The sequence below is a fragment of the Belonocnema kinseyi genome, chromosome 1 (genome assembly GCF_010883055.1).
Source record: "Belonocnema kinseyi isolate 2016_QV_RU_SX_M_011 chromosome 1, B_treatae_v1, whole genome shotgun sequence".
Taxonomy (NCBI): domain Eukaryota; kingdom Metazoa; phylum Arthropoda; class Insecta; order Hymenoptera; family Cynipidae; genus Belonocnema; species Belonocnema kinseyi.
The window spans coordinates 137107637-137122556 of NC_046657.1; the positions used below are offsets into that span (position 1 = coordinate 137107637).

Below are 14920 nucleotides of genomic sequence, written 5' to 3' on the forward strand. Positions count from 1 at the left end.
TTCTCGACAGAAGTCAATTAGAAAGTGCTTTATTACACTTTTCTGACATTTTTAACCAGCAAACTGCTAATTAATCTAGTAAAGCTTATCATTTAAATTTAATAACACTTTTTAATCAGTAGTTTAGATTAAGTACTTACTATTCAGATTGAGGCAGCAGGTGTCAAAATCGGTGTCAAGTTGTCGACAAAGCTACACTTTTGTATGGACTTGAACGCTTCCGTTTTTACAGCAATTATTAACCGATTTTCAGGAATATTTGTTATTTTTCTTCCAATTATGTGAAGGCAACTGACTCTGGTTATTAAAATTGAATCCAGTTATCCATTAAAATGTTAGGTTTCGTAACCGGCATGAATCTCGATTCAATGGAAGGATCTGGCTATACTTTCGTCTGCACTATTAAAATTTCTACTAATACTGCAAATATTGACCAAAGTTCATGTATCTGATCTTTGTTTTCTTTAAATTATATGAATAAACTAATTCTGCTAATCAAAATTGACTCAATCCATGCTCTCATAGTTTGAGTTTTTGTAACTGATCTGCATCTCACAACAATTAAAGGGACATGATTTATGAGCAATGCAACGCGCTATTCCTACCTTTTTGATTATTAAACAAAATATAAATATTTTTCAAAAACCGGCGCTGGTCAGAAAAATAGATTAACATTTAGATGCCGTGTGCAAAAAACAGGAAAAATTATTTAAAATTGCGGCTTCAAAATGGAATCCCGTTTTGCCAGTCTAATAAATCCCCTTAAGTACTTGACTCACGCAACGCAGTCAGCCGAGCGCATGGCTGGGCGGGGCTGGGGCGCGCGGGCTACTCGAAAAACCGTTCTCAACGGCTCTATATTCAAGCCTCCTACAAAGTCATTATTAAATGCTTTAGCCGAAGGTTCAAGCTTTAATTTAAGCTCAAGTAGTAGGTTCAATCACCTCTCGTTTATTTTATAAGGACACTCAAATATGGCAAAGAATGCGTTTCATCGACCTTTTGACCCGGTATTTTCAAAATCTTGAAGTAATTGGTAATTTTCATTACGGAATTCAGAATCTGCGTTAAAAAATCTTTCAAAAACGACCAGATACATTCTTAAAATAAAAATAATTTAAAATTAAATTAAAATAACGCATACAATAACCAATGGAATCAGTAATTCAATAATAAATAATTCAACAAAGGCAAAATCCAATGATTAGACCAAGAATAGAATAATTATTTAAAGAATTAATCCAAAGAAAACGAAAGAATTAAAACAAAACAAAAAGAGGAAGTTGCTGCAATTTAAAGGAATTTCTAATTTAATGAATTTACAAAATAACTCTCTCGAAAAATCAGACAAGATGAATTTGAGCGCAGGAATTGCAGGAAAATTCCAAACAAAATGACTTGATTTATAACACGGTAAAGGAAACTTGAAAAATATTTTTCGATGTTTCTTCTTCAGACTGCTGACAAAAGAGGCAAGATATCCAAATTTTCTCAGCTTTAAAATATTACTCTGAAAACGACAATGGTCACCAATTGAAATAGTTTTCGAAATTTAGTAGGGCCTTAACTTGAAAAGGGTCCGTTGCTACGAAAAAGAAATAAGCTTTGGAACTGACAATTCACAATTAATTCAATTCGATACAAAAGATAGTAAATTGTTGTGGTACTCCTCAAAATAAATCTTTACAACATGCTGGCTGTCTAGATGATACCATAAAGTTTGTTAAAAGAAATGAGACAAGTATTTTGAGACACTGAAACGTATAAAAGATCTTAAGTACTCAGGGACGATAATTATCCGTTTTTAAAATTTAAAGTTGGCAAAAAGGCGAGGTGGAAAAGTTCGAATTAATCAGGAATATATTGGTTTTTGAAATTTTTTTTTGATGGACATTTATAAATATCTTATAGTTTAAATAGATCGATAAAAGTACGATCAGAATCAATAATTAAAATGAGAGTTTGTAATATATAAAACCAAAACCTTAAAAACCATGCAGTTATCAAGGTTACCAACGAATTGTGAATGCCAAGTTTTTTTTGGCTACTAATTTCAATAAATACTAAGAAAATTATCCCTGTATTGAGAAATCATTCAATTTTGTACTAAGTCTTGATCTTATTTTATTTTATTAATAATTAGAAGAAAACCATGTTTAATACATGTAGAATTCTATGCAGTAATATGTTTAAAAATAGTCTGAACAATGTTTAATATTTAATAATAATTGGTGAGGCTTACCACTTGTTTCGAAGTAAGTATAATAACTCCACAGTTCTACTATCAAGACGAGGATCAAATCGTGTCTTCAGAAACAACTCAAGAATGGGGGCCTGAGGTAGCGCTTTTATTCGGTTGCGGTTTGAATTTGATTCTCACGCACAGAGCTCCGCCGCGCTGTGCAAAGAAGATCTGAATGATACCGTCAGACAGCTGGTGAAGAGCATCACGCGCCTCAAATGCTGCTACAAGTCTATCTAAGTGAAGACGGGCCAGTGGAAATTTAGTTTAGAACTGCACTTCCGACGCCAAGTGAATCTTATCTGAGATTTGTTTTGACAGTTGAGAGATAGCATAATAACTTTTATCAGATCGGACAGGCTGGTTTTCACACTTTGAATCGGCTGAGAGACAGTCAGTGATGTAGAATGCAGATGCTTGAGAGAAGAAGGGAGTCTTAAGTGTATATAAATAGAGATAGGCAGCGGTGTAACCAGTGACAGCAGCTGATGAAGTATTAACTTTTCAATTAAAGACAATTCATTTGGAAATATTATAAAGTAGGAGACAGGTGCATACAGTCGTTCAGTATCCACAGGGAGTCAAAATAAATATCTACAAAATTATTGAATAAAATGCGTTATGATCACTCATTATCTATGACGCTATTGCATTGATGTGCTTTAGAAAAATTATGCTTGTATTGTTCTAGTATTTATTTTTTTAACAAAATAATTTGTTGACTGGTCACCATGACAGGTTATTTGACAACCTACTTTCTACTATCATTTTTGAAAAAAAAATGGGTTCAACATTTTTTCACTTCTGTACTCAAAATCTGAAAGAAATATACTTATCCATGGTCAAGCAAAAAGATTTGTTATTCCTTAATTGTTCATGATAATCGATAAATGATTACGTGTGCAGCGTGTGGGTACACGTGTATTAGGGTGGACCGAAAAAAACTCAAAATGATTTGATTACTTAGTAATAGTACTGAAAATGTTCTTTTTAGCATTATGAGAACAAAAATCCTCACCATTTGGCAAATCGATTGACAGTTTTCAAAATTCTTTTGTTCATAGAAAAAATTTATAAAATTTTTTGTGGGTGAAGTTTATGAAAGTAAAAAGCCTTGAAGCGAAAAATATAAGAAAAAAATGGTTTTTTTAATATATAATATTTGGAAAAATTCAATTTTGTTTACTTCTAATTAATGGTGCAAAAAAATATATTCCTTATTTATGTTTATTTTTGTCGGGCTCCTTTCAATAAACTTGAGAAATACGTATATATTTCTAAATGTCAAACGGATACTATGACATGAGTCATTATAACACAAGATGCGTAAAAGCGGGCTTAAACAGGATTCGCAATGAATAGAAAAAAAGGTTGCTCGAAACCAAAAAAGGTGTACGTATTTCCCTAGTTTATTAAAAGAGGGTGGTTATCCACATGGGAGAATCAGGAGAAAGCCTGAAGCAACTTACATCGGGAAAACACCGGGATAAAGCAGGCAGAGAAATATTACTTTAGGAGATTTCCTGTATTCCATAATTCGTGTTATTCATAATTTTGTAAAGTTTCCAATTGGAAAGAATATAATTTGTAAAGCGTTTAGAATAACTGAATTATAAAAGTTCATAATGTTTATCGCAATACTTAAAATTCTGTAATTTTGAACAGTAAAAATGACAGTGATTTGGTTTGACAGAAATATCATTTTTTTGTGGGAAAATCTATCCATTCGTTTTGAATGTCACTTGATTCTCTGCCGTGATTTGAGAAAACACCGTTAACTGAAAAATGAGCGAAGTCGAGAAAATCTGCGAAAACTAGTCGAATCTTTACTCTCGTGTATCGCGGATTCTAATTCATTATCTGCAGTTTTTTTTGTTATTGATTAATTTGCATATGAACTTTTCATTTTTGCAACAAAAATTGTTAAAACATGTTAATTAATTATCTAAAATGCAGTTAACGGCGTTGATTGGGATGCTGAAATTCAGAAAACGCCGTAACGGACAGTTAAGGCTCTTTTCGAATCACGGACCCCACAAATAGGCCTGTCGCGATTTGAGAAAACGCCGTTCACGGCAAAAGAATTTCGCAGCTTAAAATAAATACAGTTACGGCGTTTCTCGAATTACAGACGTTTTTAATCGGGGTCCGATGATTCTGGAGAACGGTGTAAGCGCGTACGGACCTCTTGGAAATCACGAAGTCTCGAGATCACCGCCCGATAATTTAGTAAAGTTTGTACCTGCCCGTTGCGGCTTTTTCTCGAATTTTTCTGTGACTTATTCAGCTGTCCATGATTTGAGCTTGCACTTAACGGTCAGTTACGGCTCAATTCCAAATCACGAAATCGCCAAATTTTGCAGTAAGCGGCGTTTTTCCAAAGTTTAGCAATAATTATTCTAAAAGTTATTAACAATTTGAAAAATTTATTTCAATAGTCAGGTGTATCTTTTCTTCACGATTCCAAAGATATAAAAAACTCATTTTTCGATGTTTGCAGTTAAAGGTGTTTTCTCCCATCATGGCAGTACTACGCTATATGATACTTATCAATAAAATATGTATCGTCCTTAAACATTAATTTTTATATTTATTTTTGGAGGTTTTAAATTTTAAATTTGACAATATTTTAGTTTCAAATTTAAATAATTATACAAAATGACAAGGCCATTCAACTATTTGATATTTCAAAATTTTATATTAAAAGCCTTGATAGCTTTGAATTTCACAATTTTAGACGTAAATATATAGCAACTGCGAAATATAAAGCTTAAAATGTTACATTTTCAAAAAATGGAATTTTATTACAGTAACCTTGTTGTGTATTATTTACTTTAATTTTCAATGTATTATCTTAAGATTTTTCGATTTTCAGCTAAAGATTTAAACAAATAAATAATTTCAAATTGAAAAATATTTCATTGGAAAATTTCAAGAATCAATAATATTTCTAAAGGAAGTTTTGAATTAAAAAATTAATAAATAAAAAATTAGGTTTAAAATGAAATGTTGAATGGATAAAAATTTAATAAGCAATATGAAATATATTAGTTTTTAAGTGATTTAAGCTCACTTCAAATAATTAAAATTTTAAAGTGGTCGATTATAAAAAAGCTCTAATATCCAAGTTGTTGTTACTTTGAATTTTTTCAGTTGAAATGGAGTTCGCATTCCTTCAAGTTTAAATGTTCTAGAATGCTTTCTGGAATTCAGCTTTAATGTCAAATTGGAATCTTATGATGTAAGAACAATTTAGAATTCTAGAACTTCAGAGGCTTTGATTTTAAAACATGCAATTTAGTTTTCAATATTAAATTTTTAAGCCTTAATGGCTTCAAATTTATAATTGTTCAAATTCAATATTATTCAGTTTTTAAACATTTAATTTAGAACGCTTTTAATTATAAATAATATAATTTCAATACTTCTGAATGTTAAATGATCTAAGCTTAAAGTATTAAATTTCTTAGGTTTTGATGTTGTCCAATTTTGTACATTTTCAATCTGAAATCATTCAATTTCGTCATCCTTCAAAAAAAAAATTTTTTACTTTGCAGGGCTTCGATTTTAGAAGCCCTCAATTCGAAATTAATAATTAATGTTAAAAAACTTCAAAACCTAATATTAAAAACTAGGTTTTATAATAGATTTTTTAATGTGCATATTTTCTATGTTAGAACATAAAAATCCAGGGACGTGAACGCGCGGTTTACGCACGTGCAATTGCTGCTAGTGTGTAATAAATCAGTCTCTCAATTTTTCTTTATTAAACACAAAAGTTTCGTTATCTTACTTACAAGATTCAAAGTCAATAGATTTTTTGCAAAAGGATTTGCTGATGCTTATTGATTTTCGAAATCAACCATATATGTGAAAAACTGAGGGATTCGCAAAGAGAGTTAATTTTTTTCTGAAACAGCAGATATCAGGAATATTTACCGGAAGATCCAGGAGAAAGCCGGGGACATAAATCGAGAAACAAATACTTCTTTTCAACTTTAGGTGAATAATAACAAAATTGATTTTTTGGAATTTTGAAATTTTATATTTTAACGACAAATTTTTCATCATGCTTCTTTTCACTCTAACATAGCAACTGAAAGTCACTTCTTTACAATGTCATTTTTTAGGTTATGCGCGTCTTTGTCTTGAGATGGTCTCTGGCATTTTACATTGACAGTCTAATTAAGCATGTGGAACGTAAAATTACACTGTCTGAAACTGAGATCATGGGAATTTTCCTGTCTGCAAGTGGTTTTAAAGCATCACATTAATTTTCAAGCATTTTTTTCATTGCAGTTTCGGACGGCTCAGTTTCGTGCTCCTCCTTGTGGACAGAGTCATCCTTGTCACTCTTGCCGCGGACGAATCAGTGTCACACCGGGTACGCGCACAAATCTTGTTGCCAACCAGGCGGCAGTGACTTCATCGATGAATCCCATCAACCTGAAAACGGTGTAATCCATAAACCTGGAATTGACTAAACCCATTCACCTAGTAAAGGTGAAACTCGACAAGCTGGAAACAGTGAATTCCATTACTCTGGAAAAGCTGAATTCCATCAATCTGGAAATGGTAAAATTGATCAATATAAGAACGGCGAAATCGATCAATCTTCTGAAAAAGTAACATTCACACAACTACCAGAGTCTGGAGAAACCGGTTCCCTACTAAGTAAGTACACACCCTGATCACTGGGGTAGATCAGTTCAAGGAAAGCGCGTATTATCCGCCAAGCAGTCCGTTCGCAGTAAGCCTCAGCTAGGCGGACTCTGTTCCCGATTCGAGCGGATCAGGATAGATCCCTAGTTATTAACCCATTTTTCGAGCGGAGGATATTTTTCTGCAAGGCTAAATCTATCCTGGACGAACACGTACCATAGACCCAGAAGCCGGTCTCTCAAATACGAATTTACCAGGAGGACCCAGTGGAATTGAAAAGGAGGAAGATGCGGGACAAATACCAAGTTCACATCCGGACAAGTTTCCTACTTTATAAAACAATTCCTGGACCCATGAAAGAAAGAAACCCGTGGCGGCTGTTTCTCTCAACCAACGAAAAGAGGACATTCCTTCAAACCGCCGAGCAGCCAACAAAACCCACCGAAGGGTATGACAAGTTTGAACGCCTGGGTTCTCTGCACTCAAGGGTTCCTCTACGCAGCTCCTCTCCAGGACAAAAACTCCAAGCCAAGAGATGAGAGGCGACATAACAACATCTTACTATATTTAAAAACTAACAGTCATTTTTAGAACAAGCAGTAACTTATACGAGTGATAACTCTTTCAACGCCTTATGTACCTTTCTTGTGAACCCTTAATCTATTTCCTTTCTTTCGACCCCCCCCCCCCCCCCCCCCCCCCCCCCCCCCCCCCCCACCCATATATCAGCTCCATGGCCTATTACTAACCAAACAAGCGTACCAAATAACCATATTCTCCTTTTTTAATTTTTCAAAACTTTTTTTCTTATTCCTAATACCTGTTTCATTACCTCTACTGCTTTTTGTCCTTCCTCTTATATGAGCTTTATGATCTCGATTTTTTTGTCAAAATATATCCAAATATTTAAACTCGTTTACTTCTTCTAAATTTATTCCCTTCCACATCCCTGTCTATTTTTCTTTCTTCCCTCTCCTTTTTCAAATATCATTATCTTTGTCTTTTCTAAATTTAAATACAACTTTTTCCTCGCCGAGTGTTTCCCTCATCCTGTAATTATGCCTGCCATCCCTTCTGAATTCTCTGCCATCAATACTATAATATTTGCGTATGGCAGTATATCTTTTCGTTCCCTATCTGGACTCCTTCCCTATCCTTTCTGTTAATTTCTTCTTCAAAGTCTGATATTAATATATTAAATAAAAGTTGACTCATAAGATCAGAACTCTTTTTATTAACCCCCCTCTTAATCTCTTTTTTACCATACATTTTTCTATTCAGCCTCGTTCTAATGAACCATAGGCTGCCTTTAAGTTCACGGACATTGCTATCATTTCCCCTGTTTCCCTTTTTTTCTTCTTATTTATTAGATCGTTCAGGAGATTTATATTGTCCATCATTCTCATCCTTTTATAAACTCTGTCTGATTTAGTGGTTCTATCTTTCTCCCTCAACTTTTTTCGTTAACCGGTTCCATATAAAAGGCACATATACTATATACAATTTTAGCATTAGCGTCAGTCCGCTATAATCAGTAACTTCCTACCCTGTGTCTTTTCTCACCATGGGTACCACTACTCTTTCCTTACACAACTCTGGCCCTTCCTCTCATCTCCATATTGTATTGCACGTTATCCATGCCCATCGCTTTAATTCTGTCCCTCTATATTTCCCGACTTTATTTTGAATCTCATCTATAACACGTGCCTTTCCATATTTCATTATCTCTAATACCTTGACCATTTCCTCCCTTTTTATGTCCTGCTCCTCATCTGTTTCCCTAATATATTTTCCTCTGTTCCTGATTTTCCTGTCTACCTCTCCTATTAATTCCATAAAACTGTTTTCCATTATACTACCTCAACATGCTAGCCCACTCTTTTCCTTTTTCTTATCTAATTACCACCTTCCAAACCTCTTATTCCGTCCTGGCATTCTCCGCATCTTCCTCAAACCTTTTATTTTCCTGTGGGTTTTTTTATCACACAGCGATTTATACTTCTTTTCTATCCTACATTTTTCTCCACTGCTCGTCCCTTCTCTTCATTTTTTAAATTGGCTTCTCACTTTCTTCTTCTTCTGTGTGCATTCGTCACCACATCCACTTCTATCTCCTCCTTCACTAACTTATTTTTTGCTTGTGCAATCTAATACTTTTCCATATCTTCTATAATTATTTCTATTTCTTAGTTTACGTATTCTGTCCCCACTTTGATATTCCTGACCTCTGCCTCAAACTGTTTTTTACCTTTCTTTGGTCAATCTCCCTTTTCTACTCTTTTAACCTTTGCTTCCTTTTTACCCTTAATGTTATTATTCTTTTCTCTCTTTAATGTGACTAGTATAGAAAGTGATACACATCTATATAATTCCTTACCTCCAGTTTCTTGACCATCTCTCTTACCACATGATCGATTACCATATAATAAATTACACTTTCCCTTTTTCTTCCTGAACATGTATATTCTCCTTCCTCGCCCCCTATTTGTTTCTGTTTAAGATCAACCATTCCATCTTCTTTAGGGCCTTCAAAAATTTCTTTCCATCCCCATTAAGTATCTTTTCTTTGGATATTTTACATTGCTTTTCACTCCATTTTCATCCTTCTCTCTCTCCTTTTCGCTGATTCCTCCCATTGCTCTGCCTTTGTTATTCTAATTTTTTTATTTTGAATATGCTGCTTGTAACTTTTTCGTATTTTTCTCTTTACTCTTCCACTCTTTTTCATCTAGCCACGTCTTCATTGTGTCAAATTTCACATAAACTCCCCATAATTTCTTTCCAAGCCTGCTATATTCTAGTAGAATATCCTTCAATATTTCCTACTGTCGATTCTCGTCTCTTTTTGTTTCCTACCATTACTTATTTCTATATGTGCTATTTCTTTCTCTCATAGTGTCCCGACATCTCATTTTTTATCAACTCTTCTATGTCCTCGCCCCAATCCCACCATACACCTTCTAACTGTATGTTCCAATACTTAACTCATGTTTTTTCCCGTTTTTTCTTTCCTCTTTCGATGTTTCCCTTAACTTCTACTGCATAATCCTTTCTACCCATATTAATTTATCCACTATTCTCTCCAAACCTCCATATAACATCCTCATTTATTTTATCACTTCTATCTTATATTCCCATTTCATTAACGCCTGTACTCCCAGTTTGAGCCTTATGTGTTCTATCCTACCTTCAAACTCATCTATCTTCTTAATAGTATCTTCCTGCTTTTTTAGTCTTTGTTCCAACATCTGAAACCTTTTCTCTAGCTTTTCCCTGAATTCTTCCCATTTTCTCATTTATTCTTGAAGTTTCACCATTTCTTTTCTAATCTCTTTCTTTATTTTCTCTTACCTTTCTACCTGCTTTTCCACATGCAGAGCGGACACGCTGGGGCTTACATGTATGGGGAATTTAAATGCTACTCGAATCGCACACCAGCTGGGGAGAAGCCGTTCTACAGGGGCATTTTCAAATTTAGCGGCTTCAAAGGCGCTTTCGGATCGATCTTTCGGTCCAATTCGTGCAACTTCGGATCAAGTTTATCATAGTTTACATGTTTGCGTTTGAAACTTTGTATGGATACAAGTGTAAAAAAAATATAGGTTATGTTATTTAGTAATAACAAATAATGAAAGTATTTTATTACCCTGTAAAAAAATTTCTGGTAATTTTACCATTTTCAGAGTAGGTCTGATTATTACCTACTCCCAATGTAACGTTTCGCTGACAATTACAAATATCCACTGTCAGTATGGAATTTAACTTTTAGGTTATTTGAATTTCCAGACAAATTCTTTAAAATTACAAATGCACAATGAATTTTAGGTGATGGTATTCTAACCGAAAATATTCGTGTTTTGATTCAACATGTTAACTTTAGCATCTACATGAGAAATGTGAATATTGGTAATTTGACTAGAAATTGTAAATTTCTCGTTCAACTAAGGAATACAGTAGAAAGCAGTTTTTTCTATTATTTTCCGCAACTTTAACACTTTACTATTACTTGTACTTATACTACGTTCAGAGCTGTGGAAGTAAGCCGCGTTATCAATTATCGAATTTCAAGACGTGAGATTACTTCGGAAAAAGGAATTTTTAACAGTTTCTGTACTTTCACCAGCGTAAACAAATTCAACGAACTGAAAGTAGGTCCATTTATTACCTGCACTGAAAGTCACAAGATTGGTTGGAACTTCTAGTATGCAAGTGTCATTGACCCTAATCAAAGTAGTAAAATTGCACCAACTTTTTGTTGGTAATTTTACGATTCTAAGTAGTAGAATTGTTTTATTTTTTTACAGTGTAATAATGAAGTCAGACGTGTGAACTAAGAAGTAAACGTCAATTTTTGTCTGGGCCCATAACATTATAAAATGGCTACTGACTAAAAAATATAATAAAATAGTAATAATATTCTGCACTTCCAGTAGGCGACGAGTGACTTGTGTTTAACTCTTATTTACGGCATAAAAAAGGTATATTATGAATAGACAGGATATGTTTTTAATAAAGTGAATAAAATATTACGTGCAAAAACTTACCTACATTTACTTACAGTAATTTGGACAAAAAGGTGAATCTGAACATAATCTCGAAATAATGACAGACTGGCCTGGCATGTTTTTTACACTTTCGATTAAGTATTCTTTGCCAATGAAATGATTTGTGGCTTTGTATTTTTATTACTGGCAGTAATAATTTCAACAATAATGACTTATTAATAATTTTAATAAGTAAAACATTATTTATGAATTTAATAATTAATTTCTATTGTTTTTACAGATCGATCCTAGACGAAATACACATCAGAAAATGCAGATAGAATTGAATATAATAGAATAGAATAGAATTGAAAAATCTTTATCTCGGGACCTTATCCCAAGACTGAGGATTAATTAGCCTAAAATTAATTCAAAGGAATTTAACTTGCTTGAATTTCAATTAATAAAGTCTTTAGGGATTTTTTATTTTAGAAAATGTTTTTTCTGGACCTTATCTCAAAATTTGGTTTGACCAACCATTAAAATAAATTAAAGACTCTTTGGTGATAGGACTAGATCAGGAATAAATATACTAGCTAAATTTTATCCCAGAAATTTTATTCCAATTTCTTCAGAAATTTTTCTATAGCATTTTATTTTATAAGGTCTAAAAATTACATTCATATACGTATACTATCAAAATGACTTTAAATTAATTTTAGGGATAAATCAAATTCTAATTTGGCACTCGGATCCAGGGATAGGAATTTCGAAAATAGAATAATTTCTAAAAATTTTCGGTTCTACATTTGTTTTCTGATACACTCCTATCCCTAGTGAGTCTCTAATTTATTTTAGTGGTTGATCAAACCAAATTTCGAGATGACGTCCAGAGATAATATTATCTAAAATAAAAAACTTCCTAAAAACTTTATTAATTGAAATTCAGGCAAGTCATATTGCCTCGAGATATCTTTTTGATACCAGATACCATCAAAATTATTCAGAATTAATTTTACGCTGATCAATCCCCAGTATTGGGATGAGGTCCAGAGATAACGATTTTTCAATAATGTCCATTAAAATAAAGAGAATTTTTCTGGGTTTACTTTATAAAAGAAAACTATGGTTAGCAAGTCTTTTTATAAAAGCAAGTCTTACATTTATGCAGCACAGTCGAATATCGTAAAAGGAAAATAAGGTAAGGTTCAAGTGTTTTGCGAAGCATGTCCACGACTCCATTCAATATAAGTCTATTCCCTGACGGGTCCGCGTCGTCTATGAGATGATTCCCTATGCTTATACACACAGCACAATCTCGTGCTCGGCGCTCTGAGAAAATAGACCGATATTGAACGGAAGAGTTAATATAGACAACTCTTTATTATTCATATATTGCTTTTTCGTTATGCTAAGTAGCATTAACCATAAAAGTATTAGGAAAAAGGGCCAGTTTGGCACAGAGACCACGATATTGAACAAAGGCGTGATGAGCGTTTTTTAATAAACTAGTTTTAAGAAACTGTTAACAAGAACTGATAAGGATTTCGAAAATGTAACTTTTAAATTCATAAGCAGGAAACTTTTGCATACTTAATAAACCAAAGGTACCGAGCAGCACTATTAGAGCATACGTAAGTTTAACTGGCCTATTTTTCACTGCACTAATAGACGAATCAAGTAAAACTCAACATAAAAAAATTAATTATATAAGACAAATGAATAACTACTTTTTTATTTCTGTTTGATCGGGATCCAAAAACCCCACAAGCTAAAAATTGTATTTTCTTAGTTTTTAGCGCTAATTTTGATTGTTTTGTGACTTATAAATCCAATTTGTTACTAATAAATAAAACAGAGTTAGAAATTCGCGATTTTATCGAATTTTTTTCAACATATTTTTAACTTTTCACTTCGGGCGAAGCAATAAGACAACCCTACAGAAAAAAGTAGGAGTTTCGACAGATCAGACTAGTTGAATCGTACGTCAATTCTTACATATTTTGAAATTGGGATTCAGTCACCAAAAATATCTAAGAATTGTTCAGTCTGGTTCGTCAAAACTTCTAACTTTTTGCAGTAGGTTTGGACTTTACAAGGGCAATATTTTTTGAAGTTACGAATGAAAAAAGAGCTAACTTCGGCATTCCAATTCGTATTTGGATTCAGCGATGCAAATTACGTAAGGATTGACTAGGCTGATTTATCTAAACTACCACATTTTTATGAAGCTGTGTAATCGATTAAATTTCGACTGAAATAATTATTTAATCCATTTATTTTGTTTATGCCCTCAACCGAAGCCCGACACTTCACTTTCCACCACTGAAGAAAAAGGGAAAAGAATAGGAAGGAATCAACGACCAAAAACAGGAAAGTAAGAACAAAGGAGAGAAATGTTGCAACGAAGAGGACACAACGGTCATTTGTTCAGAAATGTCGCCTGAGCAAGATTTGGAAGCTCAAATAGCACAGGTGCAGGAGCAACTATGGATATCAAACTAGACGACGCGACGCCAGCACTAAGTAAAAAGGAAATTTAGCTGAAGTGCAAATCCTTTAAGGAACATTTGATTCATATGAGATGTGTGCTATCCCGTGGAAATTTCAGCGAAGTAGCAGTAATGAAGTACGTGATTGCTGGTATCAACTACTCTGAAAATTACGAGGTAAGGCTCTACGGTTAATGAACCATATAGAGGAGCAACGAAAATCGCTAGAGGATTACAAGCTCATCAAAAGAGAAAATGTCGAAGAACGAAAAAAATATTTAAACAAACTGTGGCAGCCAAAAGGGTCAAAGAAAAGAAGTTTTACAATATGCGAAATATCGACGGCGAAGGGCCTGTAGAAACGTCTAGTTCGTTAGATCTCATAAAGTAGTTAAATTTAAGAAGAAAGAAAGTATGTAAATTTGGGAGAGTAGTATGGACTGTTAGATTGATCTAGAATTCCTGTGTAATTTATTTAAACAACAAGTTCCTTCCGAAACACTACTTCGACTCAAGTTTCTGATCAATCTCTCTACTAATCATCCCAAAAATTTAAAGTCATCATTTCAATTTCCCTAATCATGCCCATTAGTATCCAAGATCTTTTGTTTTAGGCGTCATTCACTTCACTGTCATTCTCTTTTAAGCACTTCTTAAACAATCTTTTTCGTTACACTTTTCTGATCTGGCATACCTCTTTAACTTTCTTCACGTCCATGCATTTTTGCATGCAACATCTAGTATTTCTATGGTTTCTTATGTACCTTTGAGTTAAGGTCTTATTCACAACTTTCTACTATTTCTTCCGCGGTCTGATTTGGGCACACTTCCATTTACTTTACCTTGAAACATTTGTTTCGTTAGTCGTTCATCTTTAATTCTCGCAACATGACCAAAACTACATTAACGAATTCTTTGTGGATTATCTTATTAATTACTATATCCATTAGGGTTTTGCTGAATACCATGCGCAGGAATTTCATGTTAAACACGATAATTTTACTATTATCCTTTTCTTGGTACGTTCGGGTGTCGCTACA

At 33.5% G+C, this 14920-nt stretch overlaps 1 long non-coding RNA gene across 1 annotated transcript in view; it reads right to left on the reverse strand.

Moving 5' to 3' along the window:
- LOC117171432 overlaps positions 1 to 2602 on the reverse strand; it is a 28616-nt gene extending 26014 nt beyond the window's left edge. Inside the window, exon 1 of the long non-coding RNA XR_004466879.1 lies at positions 2243 to 2602. This is a non-coding gene — a long non-coding RNA (uncharacterized LOC117171432). The remainder of the gene's footprint in view (positions 1 to 2242) is intronic.
- Between the last annotated feature and the right edge of the window lie 12318 nt (positions 2603 to 14920).